Here is a 16,053-nt window from a genome sequence, read left to right as displayed (position 1 = left end):
ATGCACAACAGCAGGCGCTTCTGCTCCCCAAAGCCAGGTGTTTCTTTGTTGGGTTTACATAAAGGAAACCAGCATCCCCTTCCCCTGCGGGGTGTTGTGAACTCAAGCTTCAGCCATTCCCAATCTGGAGCACTGGCTGCAGAGGGGAGGCCTATGGTAAGTGTCTCAATGAGCAGTCTTGGAATTGGATTGGATTGGTTCGCCACTGGATTATTTATGCTATGAAAACATGTTTTCTTCTAAATTTCATCTGAAAAAGAAAGAAATACGAATGACCAAGGAACTTTTGAGGAGCAGGAATTCAGCAGGTACTTGCGCTGCCAGATATTGTAACTCACTTTCTACACCCCTCTGGCTGCTGTCAGGGGAGAGAACTGAAAGGGGGCAAAAGTGGAAGCTGGAAGCTGAGTGGGGCTGCTTAGGCTGCCCAGCACGAGGTTGGTGTCTTGGAAGACAGCCTCGGAGTGAGGGCGAAGAGCGCGTTTAGGCTCTAGTTGTATTTCTGAGTTAGAGCCAGCAGGACTCGGTAATGTGAGATGGAGGGAAGGGAGGAGGGGACATGGACTCCCCGTTTACCAGCTTGGTGGCCCCATTTTCTGAGATGGAGGATGCTGGATGAGAAATAGAACGGGGATGAAAAGCAAGAGTCAGTTATGTTTGAGTTGCCTGTTAGCTGTCCGTAGGGAACTGCCCGGAGGTTCTAGAGATCCTGAAGAGATCACGCATGCAGATAGGGGATGGAGGGTTCTGTGAAGTATCAATATGCACCTGTGCTCAAAGCTGGGGACCGGATGGAACCATGCAGGAAGAGAGTATAGATGGAGAGGCAGAGGAAGGGGGCATGTAAGAACCCTCACAGCAGCCCTTCACTGGGACCTGGACGCCTCCCCCGTGTTGTACCCTCCCACTGCCAGCAGGCCTCTGCAGGAGCTACCAGGACACGAGGGAACAGCCTCCTAAGATCAAAGGACCAGGACAGAAAAGTGTCCTGGATTTGGCAACAAGCAGGTCACGGGCCCTGGGTGTCAGTGGAGGTGAGGACAGGAGTGTGGACAAGTCTTTGGAGAAGTTTTTCTGTGAATGGCAGCAGGGAAGGGGAGCTGTGGGGTCAAGGGGCATCTTTGTGTTTTTGAAAGAAAGATGATAACAGAGCAAGTTAAGAGAAGGGAGGGAGCGTATTTATAAGTGTTTTTGAAGCATCCGTGTCTAGAACAATAGCATGCTCATTCCAGACTAGCACAGAGCACACAGTTGTCTCTTGGGTGCTTTGTAAACCTGTGAGCCTCTGCCACACCGTGTACCCAAACCACATTTCTTAACAAATGCACTTGAAATCAGATTGTTTCGCAGATTCAGACAATGGCCTCTCCTGACTTTATTTCATCCTCAAAGTGCCTTGAGCTCAGAATGCAGCTCCATGAGGGCTGGCAGCTCTGCTTTTTGCACCGTTTGGAATGACTTGAAGGCAGCCTCATGGAGGCTAGGAGTGGGCCTACATGGCCCCTTGGGTCCTCCCATCCTTGCCTGCGTTGCCCTGTGCCCTGGACAACCCACCTTGAGACAGGGAGCAGCACTGTTCTAGGGCGGTGACCTGAATTGCCCCAACACTTTTCCTCTGCGTGATCTGGACACCTCCTGGTGGTGTCGTCACCTGCTCCTCTGAGAGGGAGGCAAGGCTATAGCCGAGCACTGGCCCTGGCTGCTGGGACAGTTTTAACACCGCCTGAGGTAGTACAAACGTTCCGGTGTGAGATCCGGAAGGTGCCAGGAGATGTGTGCAGACAAGAACAAAGAGCCACGCCTAACACACACTTGTTGGATGCATTCAACTTTTCGGGCCAGTTTGACAAACACAGACCCATCCCATGCTCATGGTAAACTTGAAGAATAAATAAATCACCTATGGCCTTCTCCAGTTTGTAAAAGAAGAGGGCAGGGCCCCATGTACCAAGCTAGCTAGGGCCGGGCTGCGGCAGGGTTCAGATCCTGGCTCTGTTGTTCGTCAACTGCACCACATTGGGGAGCGTTTACCTGCTCTGAGTTTCGGCTTCCTCATCTGCAAACGGTGCTCATGCTGCTTTCTCTGCAAGGTGCAGGGAGGGTGGCGAGGCGTGGAGAGACAGCTGAGCGCACTAGGGACAATGAGGCCAGAGGCTGGAAGGAAGTGCCCGGAGCATGGCAACTGGCAGAGAGCTAGTTGTCATCTAGGTTGATGGGACCTAGTGGCTGAGCACACACCTAATCTTCAAGGGCTACTTGGGCTGAGTGTCCTGCCCAGGGACACACAGCTGACCCATGCCAGAGCTGGTCTGGAGCTCCTGAACTCCAGGTAGGGCTCTTTCCAGGAGAAATCTTGGCTTCCCTAAAACTGGGCCATAAGAAAAGATGGGGACTTAAAGGGGTACCCTATGGATCTTATCAATCCTTGTGAACAGCCTGTTGCCTTTCCCAGCTCCGTGGGGGCCCCTGAATTCTTCAGGTCATTTGCCGCCTCATAACCAGGCTTGACCTACATCCCTAAAGCAGGTTGAGCCGGCTTATGGAAGTTTCCAGAGCCAAAGGCACTGCTGCAGCCACCTCCATGCTGGAAAAGCTTAGGCTTTCCCCCTGGGGCCATGTAGATGTCTGACCCCAAATCCACAGCACCCACTTTGCCCTGAGATCCCCTCCACTTGCAGAACCACCCCCAGGCCCACATTTCCAGCTGCCCACTACGCCTGTCCCAGGTCATCCCTCAGGCCCCTCCAACAGGATGTGGCCAGAACTGCACCCCAAAGCCCCTGCTCAGTGCAGCTCTCGCGCAGGCCTCCACCCATGCTGCCTGCCTCCCTGCAGCCAGGCAGCAGCCCCAGAACCCATGCAATTGCCTTTCCTCAGTCAAGTCACTCACTCCATCCCCTGCATCTGCACCCCCAGGGCAGTGCTTTCCTGGCTACTTCTGAGTAAAACACAAACCCACAGGCCATCTCCGAGTGAAGGGTCTTGCTGAGGACAAACCTAAGGGAGAGATGAAAGTCCTCACCATCCAGCCCGTCTGGGGGTCCTTGTGCTCACAGAGGCCCCCTTCATTCTGAGGTCCAAGCTCACTTGGTCCCCAGGCTCCTTTAGATTAAGTACGTGCTCGGTCCCCAGGCGCCTCAGCCTGGAGGATACCCAGCTCTCTGGGAGTCCCTGGGGACATCCTTTCACACCCTGACCTCATCAAATTAGCCATTCTTTAAGTTACTCAAGCTTGAAACTTTGGAGTCATCTCTGGCTCTCTGTCTTCCTGTTCTTGACACTTCTTCCTAGGCCCAGCTTAAAGTCACCTTTCCTGTGTAGCCCCCGCTCAGCACACCAACAGCTTCCTCCTGAGGCCGTCCTTACTGCTCCGTCCTCACCCCAGCCTCTTCACATTGCGTTGTAGTAGTGTTCAGTGACGGTAACAGTGCATCTCACTGTATGGACGCCTCCATCTAAATCGAGTGCCTCGTGTGTTCTTTTCTCTTTTAACTCAGACAGCACTCTGAAGATTATCATCCCCATTTTTCAGAGGAGAGCAGACAGGTCAGGCAACTTGCTCAGGGCCACACAGCCACCAAGTGGTAGAATCAATCCTGGAATCCAGATCTGACCGCCCCGTTTCCCTGTCTTGCAGGCAGAGCAGGAGCTACTCTGTTTGTCTTCTTGGTCCATAACTCAGCACCTATATGGTAGGAACCCAGTAGATCTTGGTGGAATTGATTCCATTTTTGCCCTAACTAACATGCCAATCAGAGATCCTTCTTCCAGAGATGAAGAAGAATTTTCAATGTGTGCTTTTATTGTGTAAGAACAAATAGTCTCTGCCAAGGTGGTTTTCAGAGTGATTGAAGAAGATTATTGGTCATCTGTAGCTGCAGGAGTCTCCTTGCTCTGCTATTTACAACTCATATTTGCTTAGCAAGCTCTTTTTTTATTTTTTAAATATTTTTAAATTTCTATTTTTAATTTTACTGTGGTAAGGATACTGAACATGAGATCTACCCTCTTCACAGGTTTCTAAGGTACAATACAGTATTGTATCCATAGCCATAAAGTTGTGCAGATCTCTAGAACATATGCATCTTGCATAACTGAAACTTTCACCCATTGATTAGCAACTCCCCATCTGCACCTCCCCCTAGCCTCTGGCACTGGCAACCACTATTCGTTGCTTTTTTGAATTTGACTCTTTTAGATACCTAATGTAAATGGAATTATGCAGTATTTGTTCTTCTGTGACTGGCTTATTTCATTTAGTAATGTCTTCAGAGTTCATCCATGTTGTTGTATATTGCAGTTTCCTTCTTTGTAAAGGCTGGATAGTATTCCATCGTATGTATATACCACTTTAAAATTTTTTCCTTGGTGCGTAATATTTTTACATATTTATGGGGTACATGTGATATTTTGTTACATGCATAGAATGTGTAATGATCAGGTCAGGGAATTTAGGATATCCATCACCTTGAGTATTTATCATTTCTATGTCTTGGGGACATTTCAAGTCCTCTCTTCTAGCTATTTTGAAATGTACAATACATTGTTGTTAACTGTAGCCACCCTACTCTGCTATCAAACATTAGAACTGATTAACCATTAACCCATTAACCAACGGCTCTTCATCTCCCCAGCCCCACCCCCAACACACACACACACACATTGTTGTATCTATTTATCTGCTGATGGACATTTGGGTTGTTTCCATGTCTTGCCTCATCGTGAATAGAGCTGCAATGAACATGAGAGTGCTAATATCTCTTCAAAATCCTGATTTCAGCTCTTTTGGATAAATACTCAGAAGCGGGATTGCTGGATCATATGGCAGCTCTATTTTTAAGTTTTTGAGGAACCTCCATATTGTTTTCCACAGCAGATGCACCATTTTACATTTCTACCAACAGTGTACAAGGGTTCTAATTTCTCTATATCCTTACCAGCTTGTCTTTTGTTTTTTTGCTCACAGCCATTCTAACAGGTATGAGGTGATATCTCATTGTGGCTTTAATTAATTTGCATTCCCTGATGATTAATGACATTGAGCATCTTTTCATACACCTGCTGGCCATTTTCCATGTCTTCTTTGAAGAAAGGTCTATTCCAGTTCTTAGCCTAGTTTTAAATTGAGTTATTAGGTTTTTTGCCATTGAGTTTTAGGAGTTCCTTACACATTTTGGACATTAACTCTTTATCAGATGTATGGTTTGCAAATATTTTCTCGTATTCTATACTTTGTCTCTCTCTCTCTGCTGATTATTTCCTTTGCTGTGCAGAAGCTTTTTAGTTTGATGCAATCCCACTTGTCTATTTTTGCTTTTGTTGCCTGTGCTTTTGGAGTCATATCCAAAAAAAAAAAAAAAAGTGTGCAGACCAACGTCAAGATGCTTTTTCTTTATGTTTTCTTCTAGTAGTTTTACAGTTTCAGGTCTTATATTTAAGTCTTCAATCCATTTTGAGTTGATTTTTGTGTATGGTATGAAATAAGAGTATAATTTCTTCTTTGTGTGAATATCCAGTCTTCCCAACACCATTTATTGAAGAGACTGTCTTTTCCCCATTGTGTGTTCTTGGCACCTTTGTTGAAGATCAGTTGACTGTAATTGTGTGGATTTATTTCTCCACTCTCTATTTTGTTTCATTGGTCTATATGCCTGTTTTCATGCCAGTACCATACTGTTTTGATTGCTGTAGCTTTGGGATACATTTTGAAATTAGGAAGTGTGATTGCCTCCAGCTTTGTTCTTCTTCACTCAAGATTGCTTTGGCTCTTTGGGCTCTTTTATATTTCCAAGTGAATCTTAGAATTGTTTTCTATATTTCTGTTTTTAAAATGCCCTTGGGATTTTGATAGGGATTGCATTGAATCTACAGATTGCTTTGAATAGTGTGAACATTTTCACAATATTAAATCTTCCAATCAAAGATCAGGAACAACACAAGGATCCCCAATCTTACCACTTCTATTCAACATAGTACTGGAAATCCTAGCCAGAGCAATTAGACAAGAAAAGGAAATAAAAAGCATCCAAATATGAAAGGATGACATAAAATTGTCTCTGTAGATGACATGATCTTGTTTATAGAAAATCCTAAAGACTACACACACACACACACACACACACACACACACACACACACAAAATAAAACTGTTAGAACTAATAAATGAATTCAGTAAATTTGCCGAAAACATAATCAACATACAAAAATCCTTTCTATTTCTGTACACTATCTGAAGAGGAAATTGGGAAAATAATCTTACAATCGCATCAAAAAGAAATACTTAGGAATAGACTTAACCAAAGAAGTAAAAAACTTGTATACTGAAAACTATAATATATTATTTAAGACATGAAAAAAGACACAAACAAATGGAAAAACATCCCATGAACGTTTTATAATAGCATTCTAAGGACCCCTTTCTCCTGGCCCGGTCCTCAGCCTAACTGTGACTGTGAGGGCTGCACACACAGGAAGGGTGCAATTATTGTTTATGGCCTGAGCAAAGGGTGTCATCTCCCCATCTCAGCTGGTACCTCTGAGCCGATCTGCCAGGTTGTGGGTCTGGCTTGTCTAGAGCCTTCATTCCCCGACCCTACAATGCTCTCCACCTCCTCCACCTCTCCCTGCCTCTGTGACCCCATGGTGTTGTTGCGAGGCTCTTCTAGGTTATCACTGAATGCCTCTCTCTGAGCCCCTTACTTAAAGTCCTTGGTTGAAAATTTCTCTGGCAGGGGAATTTTCTTTTCTCTCTTTTGTTTGTTTGGTTTTTGTTTTTTGTTTTTTTGAAACAGAGTTTCACTCTTGTCATCTACACTGGAGCACAGTGGTGCAATCTCTGCTCACTGCAACCTTCACCTCCTAGGTTAAAGCAATTCTTCTGCCTCAGCCTCCCAAGGAGTGGGGATTACAGGCGTCCGCCACCAAGCCCAGCTAATTTTTATATTTTTGGTAGAGACAGGGGTTTGCCATGTTGGCCAGGCTGGTCTCAAACTCCTGACCTCAGGTGATCCACCCACTTCAGCCTTCCAAAGTGCTGAGATTACAGGCGTGAACCACTGTGCCCGGCCATGCAGGGGAATTTTCAACAAAGTTCTATGCATCTGTTTTCCTCCACTTCTTCTCATCCTCTCTCTCCCCTGAACATCCCACCTTTCTTCTCTCCATCCAATCACCCCAGCTCATCCCTGCCCATAATTCCAACCCTCCTGTCTCTTTGGAGTCCAGCAGCCATAGGCAGAGGTCAGGGGTGGAGTAAAGGAGGAAGGCAGGGTGCTTTCTGCCAGGAATCTCCCATCTCTCTGTACCCACCTCCTGACCCCCACCAACCTCTCCCTCTGGTTGCCCCCTGGCTCTCCTCCCCTCCAGGCCCCAGAAATCCCATCTGCCCCTCCCTGCCCTTTCCAAAGGAAGGGCAGGGAGAGGGCAGGTGCCTCTGAGGGTTGTCTCTGAGGGGCAGCCCCAAGGGACATAACTGGCTGGGCTCCTGGAGGAGGTGGGCAGGCACAGGCCAGGGAGGAGAACACAGAGGCCAGCAAGTCAGGCTTCTCAGGAAATGAAATTGCTCTGTGCAACAATGAGAGAGCCACTTTTTAAACTTTTTGCGTGAGTGTGCATTCAATTGCTCACATTGTTTTGGCTCCAGGGGAAATCTGACCTCGGAAAAGGCTGAGATGAAGCGGGTGTGGGTGGAGAGCCTCTGCTATTTCACAGGACTGAGAGAATCAAGCAACACATTCTTCAGAGGCACCTTTCCAGGCAGACCATTCCTCCTTTCCCAAGAGCAGGGCATTCGGCTGCCCAGCAGAGGCCAGGGCAGGACCCACTTTGGCCAGAAGTGACCGAGATAGTCTGTTCCCCCGGGGTAACAATGAACTCTGATGGGGAGCAAAGATTTGCTGACTGAATCCATGGGAAATTATCTTCAACCCTGCACCTTGAGAAGCTTTTACTACATTACAAATTACCAGACCCCTTCTTCAACCGATTAAACCAAACTTCCTGAAAATGTAAGCTTTCAGGGATATGTAAGCTTTCCAAATGATTCTAATGTCCAACCAAGGTTAAGGAACATAGTCTCAGCATCCTAGGTGCATCCAGTGAGCATCCACTGACCAGCCAAACACCCTCGGGTGAGGGGTACAGCCTTAGGAGCCAGAGAGACCTGAGTTTGAATCCCAGCTGTGCCCCTTACTAGCCGTGGGAGTTTAACCTAGTTCTTCCATCTTTTGAAACCTCAATTTTCTTATCTGTAGCATAGGAATGAGAATAATACTCACACTGTGGCTTTGTTTTCAGGCTTAAAATAAGCGAGGTGTTTCTGTAAAGCAAGTGGCCTATGACAGCCTTGCAGGGAACCGTCAGTTTGCGTGTTGCTGTTGAATACAAACCGTGTTCTAGGCATTGCCCAAGAGAAGAATCGCAACACAGTCAGCCCCAGAAAGTGAGGTCCATTCTCCCAACTGGGCATCCAAGGCCTCCATAAGCAAACACAACCCCTTTCTCCAGCCAAACTACTCCACTTGTATTTCCATAGGTGGTCTCACATTCCTCCCACCATGAGAACAGTCTTTCTCCTCTTCTTGCCTGGCTCTTGCCCACCTTCAGGGCCGGGCTCACTTCCCACCTCCTCCCCACCCTGCCTGGATTCGTTCCTCTTACAACATCCTATAGAACTAATGTCCACACGGGGCTGTCAACGTCTGTCTCCAGATACGCTCCTTGCCAGTGGCTGTATTAATGCCTTGTGACCCTTTCTTGGTTGCTTTTAAATCATTTCAGTCTTTCGTTGCTACCTGGGGGCAGGCTCGGTCTCATCTCTCATGGAACCCCGGCTGCATGTTGCTCTGGAGTCTGTGCTCATTCAACAAGCAATGATTTAGTTTGAGACAATGCTTCTTATTGAACTGCAAAGTTTCCTATTAGTACCAGAAGGAGGGATATAAGTTGTGATCCTTCAGCAAAGAGCTTGCAATCCTCCTGAAATTAAGCAGCCATGAACACTTATGATGAATTGTGAGCTGGATGAATGTGGGGAAATGGAATGGGGAGAGGGGTGGGGAGCCGCCGGGGACAAAGGGCAGGGGAGCTGGGGCTTAAGGGAAAGTGGATTGTGGACAGGCATGGTGGAAACAGGGAAAGCCTCCAGGAAGGAGCCTTTGAGCCAAGGCATGGGGGCCAGAATAAGCATGGCCCATCTGGGTGGTAAAGAGAGGGCCTGATGAGCGAGCCATGGCCAGCTCCAGCTCTCACCAGAGGTGTTCTAGTGAATGTAGGATGACTCCAAGAACCTCTGAAAGGTTTTAAGCCACAAAGCAACACCATGGAAGGAACAAAGGAGCGTTTCTTTATTCATTCAACAAACAAAGAGAAAAATGCTACTTCCTTATTAAACTGAAAAGTCTGCTGGACACATTTCTTGCTGGAAATGTGCTGAGATAACAAAGTCAACTAAATCTGGAGCAGTCTCTAGCCAGAGGAGCCCACGGGTAGCTCAGTGCCCGGAGGAGTGCAGTGCTCCAAATAAAGCGTGGGCAGGAAAGGGAACGTGGGAGCCCAGATGGCGGAGGAGGCAAGGAGGCTGGAGGTCCGCCTCAAAGGGCATCCCAGCAGAGAGCAACTCCCCAGCTCCTGGTTGCCTTTAAATTTATTCTGACTGTAACCGTCAAACAAAAAGACTTAGCAGGAGGTGAAGAGCTAGAATGAAGCTTGAAAAATCAGGAGAACCTTTCTCCATGAACAGCTTATTCCAGCCCTAATCTTAGGCACAGACCCCGCCTGGAATGTTCCTCTGAGAATGTAGCCTTCCTACGGCAGGTATCCAGCCCCTGGGCACTGGCTTAGCATCGGAGTCCCTGCAGGGCCAGCAGCTGCTGCTATGAATACCCCAGCTTAAGCGACCATTCCTGTAACCGCCGCCGAAATAACTCCCCACCCGCTTTGTCCCCTCCAGAGCTTTCGTTCCCCTCTTCTGCTCAGCACACACAGTGAAGTTAACTCAGCGGGGTGACGCCGACCTGCCCAGACCCCCACGCCCCAAACATACACACATAAACACACGGAAGCAGCCCCATCTGAAGCTGCCCGGATCCTTGACCTCCTCGATGGAACTGGAGTCTCCCACCCACCCCACCTCCACTCCCGACCCTCTCCCCAGCCCCCACCCTTTGACTGTTCTGCTTCCTTAGCCAGACTCTGCAAACTGAAATGTGAAATTTGAAGCCAGTGTTCCCCTTAGCAACCATGGTAACACAGGATCTGATAGAGAGCCTAGAGTTATAAAAATACCAGCTTCCACCAGACACTGGTTTCCAAAGGGAAACCAGTCTCCAAGCCAGAACCGTTTTTAAACAGTCTTAAAACTCAAGAGATTTCTAAACTGATCTCAACATGGCTCAGGAGGACATCTCTTTAATCCTGTTTTGGAAGGTGGTGTGGGTGCAAGCTTTGGGTATTTTCTCTAAAATACAGAGATTCAGAATGCATGTGCTCGCGGGGGAATTAACTAGCCTTATGAAGGGTATATAGCAGGGAGCAGTTTTTCCTAATAAACATCAACTCTTTGGCATTTTTTCATAGTTAGATCGAGCTGCCCTGCTGATCCCCAGTGAAACCTTCCTTCCAGTTCCCTCCGGGGAGTCCTCATCTCCATCCATCCTCCTCATGAGGGAGAGAGAATGATTTCGCCTATCTCCCCTTGCTTGAAAACAATTTAAATTCACAAAGTCATTTTCCAGCCGGAATTCTACTTTAAGACTGAGGTAGGGAGGTAAGAGATGGTGGTGTCAAAACTTTTCTGCTCAGGATCAACTAGAAAAGTCCTGCATCCTTGTCCCCAGCCCTTTCTCTTCCCAGGGACACCTCCTCGGGCACGGGCCCAGCACGAGCTAAAAATCCCTGGTCTCTGCGTTGTTCTCTGCAGAGGGCACAAGCCTGATGAGTGGGGACAGTGAGGGCAGTAGGGGGACTCTCCCCAGGGGAGGGGCACCTCCCCAGCCCCTAGACCCCAGCCCTGCCTTCACAGCCCTAGGCAGCTTGCCCTCCTCCCACCTCCTTCCCCCCGCCTGCTCCTCCTCCTTCCTCTTATCTCCTGGGGCCATGCCTTGTAATTTTGAAAAATCTTCTGACGCGGTAATTAATGTCTGAACTTCAAGAGGCCCCTGCTATCTGCAGAGCTGAGCTGAAGGTGGGAGGGGACCGGCAGCTGCTGACGGCTTGGAGGAGGGAGGGTGTGCAGGTTTTTTTTCTAAGCTGCTGAATGGACGGAACTGTGGAGGAGAGAATCGTACCTTGCCGGAGTTGTGGGTACAGGATTATATGTACACAGGCACAAGCATCCGTCTAGATTTTTAAATCCTTTGGGGTAGTCCTTTAGGGTTAAAATCACACAGTAGGATGCCCTCCTGCTCACACACCCTCACTCTGCCTTAGCAGTTTCCCAGCAGGTGGATGGCAGCAAACACGAGGGGAGCCAGGCTGGGGGTCTTTCTGAGTGCAGGTCTGGTTAGGAGGATTGGGTGGGAGGGAGGGAGAGCGACTTACACATTTCAAAGATCATAAACCAGGCACTGGGGTTGCAAAAAATGGCCATCAGTTACTCCAGATAACGCAGAAGACAAAAAATAAGCCTGCGTGTTTCCCACCTGTAAGGAGGATGGAGGCAACTCTGCGGACGTCTGCAGTGCCCCCGACCTCCGTGCCTCCCAGAGTGTGCCCCCACCCTGCCCAGCCTCCGTGCTCCAGCACAGGTGCCCTCCATCTAGCAGCTGGGGTGCCGAGTGCTGGACCCGCTGCTAGGCCCTGGGCATAAGTACACTGGGGTCCCTGTCCTCACAGAGCTGGTGTCTCCTGGGGAGGGAAGAAGCAAAGAGCCAGGGGTGAATAAAGCACACACAACTCTCCAGGACCCGCGCGGATCTTTCTCCAACCCGCTCCAGCTCTCAGGACCTGTAGCTCAAATTAGCATTGATGATATCCACCTGCTGCCGTTCTTGCCTTCAGATGTGAATGATGTTTAGGGAACTAATTTTTCTCCTCCTTTCTGTCCACCTCAAGACAGAGCTAGACTCCAGGTCCTTCTTGATGGCTCTGCTCTCATTGCCACCAGCACTTAACTGTAAGTCAGAGTGTGGGCTGGGCCAGGCCTTGTGAGAAAGAACTCCAGGATCGGCCTTCTCTTGTAGCCAGGAAGAGGAGGGGAATGCTGGGGGAAGAAGGTGGGTTTCAGAGGCAGACAGTCTCCTGCAGCTTACCCTCTCTGGCCCTTGGGTAGATGTGTTAATTATTTTTGTTTGTTTGTTTTTGTTTTGAGACAGAGTCTCGCTCTGTCGCCCAGGCTGGAGTGCATTGACGTGATCTCGGCTCACTACGACCTCTGCCTCCCAGGGTCAAAGATTCTCCTGCCTCAGCCTCCCGAGCAGCTGAGATTACAGGCATGTGCCACCACGCCCAGCTAATTTTTGTATTTTTAGTAGAGACAGGGTTTCACCACGTTGGCCAGGCTGATCTCGAACTCCTGACCTCAGGTGATCCGTCCACCTCGGCCTCCCAAGGTGCTGGGATTACAGGCATGAGCCACCACACCCGGCCAGATTTGTTCATTATAAATTGACTTCCTCCCTTCCCTGCAGCTCACTGTCTGAGAGGCACACCACCCCTGAAAAACAAAGACATGAAATAAAAGGATGGGTTCACAGCATATTTTGTATTGTATAAACGGAAGTGCTTCTTACTGGGAAAAAATGTGGAGGAACACAAGGCTCAGGGCCTTGGAGCACTCTCTGGGTGAAGGCCCTTCTTCTAGGTGCCCGTCCAGGGCTCTGCTCAGATGTCAGTTTCTCAGACCATCCCTGACCACACCCCAGCCTGTCCCCAGCCTGACTGCCTTCTCTTCATTACCCTTCTAGTGCCTGACTTGGAGTTTTCTTTGTTAATCGCTTATTCTCTGTCTCTCAACTAGCATGGAAACTCTCTCAAGGCAGAGCACGTGTCTATTCACAGCTGTATCCCTGTGCCTAGAACAGTGCCTGGTATATAGCAGGTCCTCAATAGACATTTATTGACTGAATTAAGGAAGTAGAGTGCGTAGACTGAGCAAAGCCAGAGACAACAGTCAGCCCTTCTAGAATTCATCTGGAATGATTTCTCGGAGGAGATAAATCCAGGACCCTTGAAGGGGCAATGTGAGTGAGCAGAGTGGGGCTGTCTGGTTAGTGGTCCCTGGAGATGAGCTCAGAACAGGAAAGGGAAGAGAAAGACCCCCCACCACCACCACCAAGCAAGCCCAAAAGGGGCATTTGTGCCCACACTGTGAGTGAACCAGTGCAAACAGTGCTCTCAGCCCGAGAAGCTGCCTCTGTTCTGTCCCTGCCTTTGAAAAGTGGCCATTTCTCAACAACCCTCATATGAGCTTCATATGAGATTTAGTCCGTCCAAAGTCAGAATCGCACAAACCACAATCTTTAGGAGAAGTCAGGATGAGCTTCTAGCAAAGCTCCCTGGACCAAGAGCCCATGGGGAAGGGGTTATTGCAGGAGCCTGGGCACCTGCTATGGATTGTGACAGCACTCAGCAGGGCCCTCCTCTCTGCCTCTCCCATGAGGAACAGAGGAAATTAGGAGTATGTGCAGGGGGCAAGAAGGGTGGGAAAGGACACCCACAGTCACAGACCTTGAGGATGACAGAAACCCTTTAGCCCTTGACAATTACAGTAGAATTCGTCTATGAAGCAACATGTCCAGTAACAATATAACATGAGCCACATGTGTAATTTTACATGGTCTAGTAGCCACATTTTAAAAAACTGAAAAGGGAACAGGTGAAATTAATGTCATGCTGTCTAATATATCCAAATAATCACCATTTTAACATGTAATCAATATTAAAAAGTACCGGTGAGATATTTTTTATGTTTTTCTCTTTTGGTACGAAGTCTTTGAAATCCAGTCTGTATTTTACACTGAAAGCAGCTCTCGATTTGGACTCAGGCACATTTGAAGTACCCAAGACCACATGTGGCCAGTGGCTATTACGCTGGACAGGGCGGTCTGGAGGCGGCTTCTGGAATCCTCAGGCTTTTGGAGCAGTTCTGGATCCCTAAAGTATCAAAAGTCTCAAAAGTACTTTTCATAGCCTCTCACGGCACCAGGTAGCAAAGGGGCACCATGAATACTAAAGCCTCAAGCTCACAGCCAGTGTGCGTGTGGGGCTCCCTGGCTGGAGAGCTCCCTGCAGGGTCTGGAAAACGTGGTCCTTTTTTTTTTTTTTTTTTTTTGAGACAGGGTCTCCCTTTGTCACCTAGGCTGGAATGCAGTGGCACAATCAGGACTTACTGCAGCCTCGACCTCCCAGGCTCAAATGATCGGCTCACCTCAGCCCCCCCAAGTTGTTGGGACTCCAGGTGTGCACCACCACCCCTGGCTAATTTTTTGTATTTTTAGTAGAGATGGGGGTTTGCCATGTGGCCCAGGCTGGTCTCGAACTCCTGGGCTCAAGCAATCACCCCGCCTCGACCTCCCAAAGTGCTAACGAGGGGGAAAGGTAAGAAAGAAGAAACGCATAGAAAGGGAAGAGAAGGGCTGTGGCTGGGGTGGCCAGTTGCATGACAGGGATAAGAACAGAATCCTGGGCAGGGCCAGGCAGCTGCTACCCTCTCCTCACAGCAGCTCAACAGAAATCGTGGCCGGGTGTGTGGAAGGCACAATTAACTCATTCTTGCATTGCCCTTTGATTACACAGGATTATGATTTCTGTAATTAAGACCTTCTCCCTTACTCAGAAGTATTGAAACATGAAAGTATTTGCTGAATCTGGTTTCCCAGGGTTAAAAGCCAGACTTAGGAAACGCAAACACACTTGTGGAAATACAAACACACATTCAGTAACTAATTATCCTTTAATTAAGGCCAAAACCCTGCTGAAAACAATTAGCTCTGGAAATTGAACAGTAGGTACAGCTCCACTTTTTGCTAATTGTTCTTCCCTGATAGCCAGGAAGTGATGAGTCTGGGGGGTGGGGTGGTAGGGAATGAATTAGTCTGCTGCTTTTGGTCTGGACTGGACCAAGCTCTACTTTTTTTGGAAATGTTAGTCAGAGGAGAGTTTGAGGTGTGGGGAAGGGCAAAGAGGATGTGGTTTGGGCAAGGGGAGGCGAGAGGCTGCCCCAGGCTTGGATGCGTGCCATGGGAAGTCTCAGAAGCTCCTGCTGGCCACACAGAGGTGGCTTGCCTGGCTGGAGTGGAGGGCGTGGGCCAGGGATTAGCTGACTGGAAAGCAATTAGATGAGGTGCGGCTGACTGGGAAAATACCTGGAATCCCAGGGCCAGAGTTGAGACTTGCTTGGCTAACGCTGCAGGCAGGAGGCCTTGTGGGGCCTGGGGAGTGGAGATGCCCACTAGTGAGGGTGGGAGGGTAGCTGGATGGGCTGCGAGTCTTGGATGCCTCTTGCTGATGTGGAGAAGTGGATGAGTACAGATTGTATGGGCTTGGGGGTCCTGCAGCCCTCTGGGAAAGAGGCCCTCTTCCTTGATCGCCATTTCCTCTCTCTAAATGCCCCCCCCCCGCCCCCGCCACCCTCTACCCCTCCTCAGACTCCTTGGATGTTCCTAAAGCCTGCCTAGTCCCATCAGATCACCTCACCCCTTTCCTAGGTAGGAGGATGTACATGCACAGTGTCCCCCTTCCAGGACTTTCACATTTTGAAAGAAAGGGTGGGAAGAGAAAAATGTGTGCCCCAAAGGAACAAAAAAGGTGCTTGGGATTTTGGAGGGGTAGGGAAGATCACTGGCGCCACCAGACTCTCCCCAGAAAACACCTGCGTGCTTAAAAGCTTACCTAGAACCCCTGAAGCCTGGCCTCTGGATGGGGGCGCTTCCCAGGTAAGAGCCCCCTGCTCTAGAAGTGGAATGTCAGGTTTTCATACAGGCAAGAGGGAAGGTCTTTATTGGTCAGAGGGGCCTTCCAGATCACCCTCAAAGCAAGTGTGCAAAAGATTCCAAGTGCTGGCCCAGCGCAGAGCAGGACTCTCTCAGATTCCAGAAGCCCCTGACAGCTCATTT

The 16,053-nt window shown here is 48.8% G+C and overlaps 1 protein-coding gene and 1 long non-coding RNA gene across 7 annotated transcripts in view; one reads left to right on the top strand and one right to left on the bottom strand.

Annotated features, from left to right (window-relative positions):
* Positions 1-16,053, top strand: part of CTIF (cap binding complex dependent translation initiation factor) — a 336,159-nt gene that overhangs the window by 289,890 nt on the left and 30,216 nt on the right. The window lies entirely within an intron of this gene.
* Positions 22-16,053, bottom strand: part of LOC111539675 — a 17,185-nt gene continuing 1,153 nt past the window's right edge. The window contains exon 2 of the long non-coding RNA XR_002730749.1: positions 22-250. This is a non-coding gene — a long non-coding RNA (uncharacterized LOC111539675). The remainder of the gene's footprint in view (positions 251-16,053) is intronic.

This window comes from Piliocolobus tephrosceles, chromosome 18 (assembly GCF_002776525.5).
Source record: "Piliocolobus tephrosceles isolate RC106 chromosome 18, ASM277652v3, whole genome shotgun sequence".
Lineage (NCBI taxonomy): Eukaryota > Metazoa > Chordata > Mammalia > Primates > Cercopithecidae > Piliocolobus > Piliocolobus tephrosceles.
Note: the sequence above shows the minus strand (reverse complement) of the source record. Positions and strands in the feature narration are given on the sequence as shown.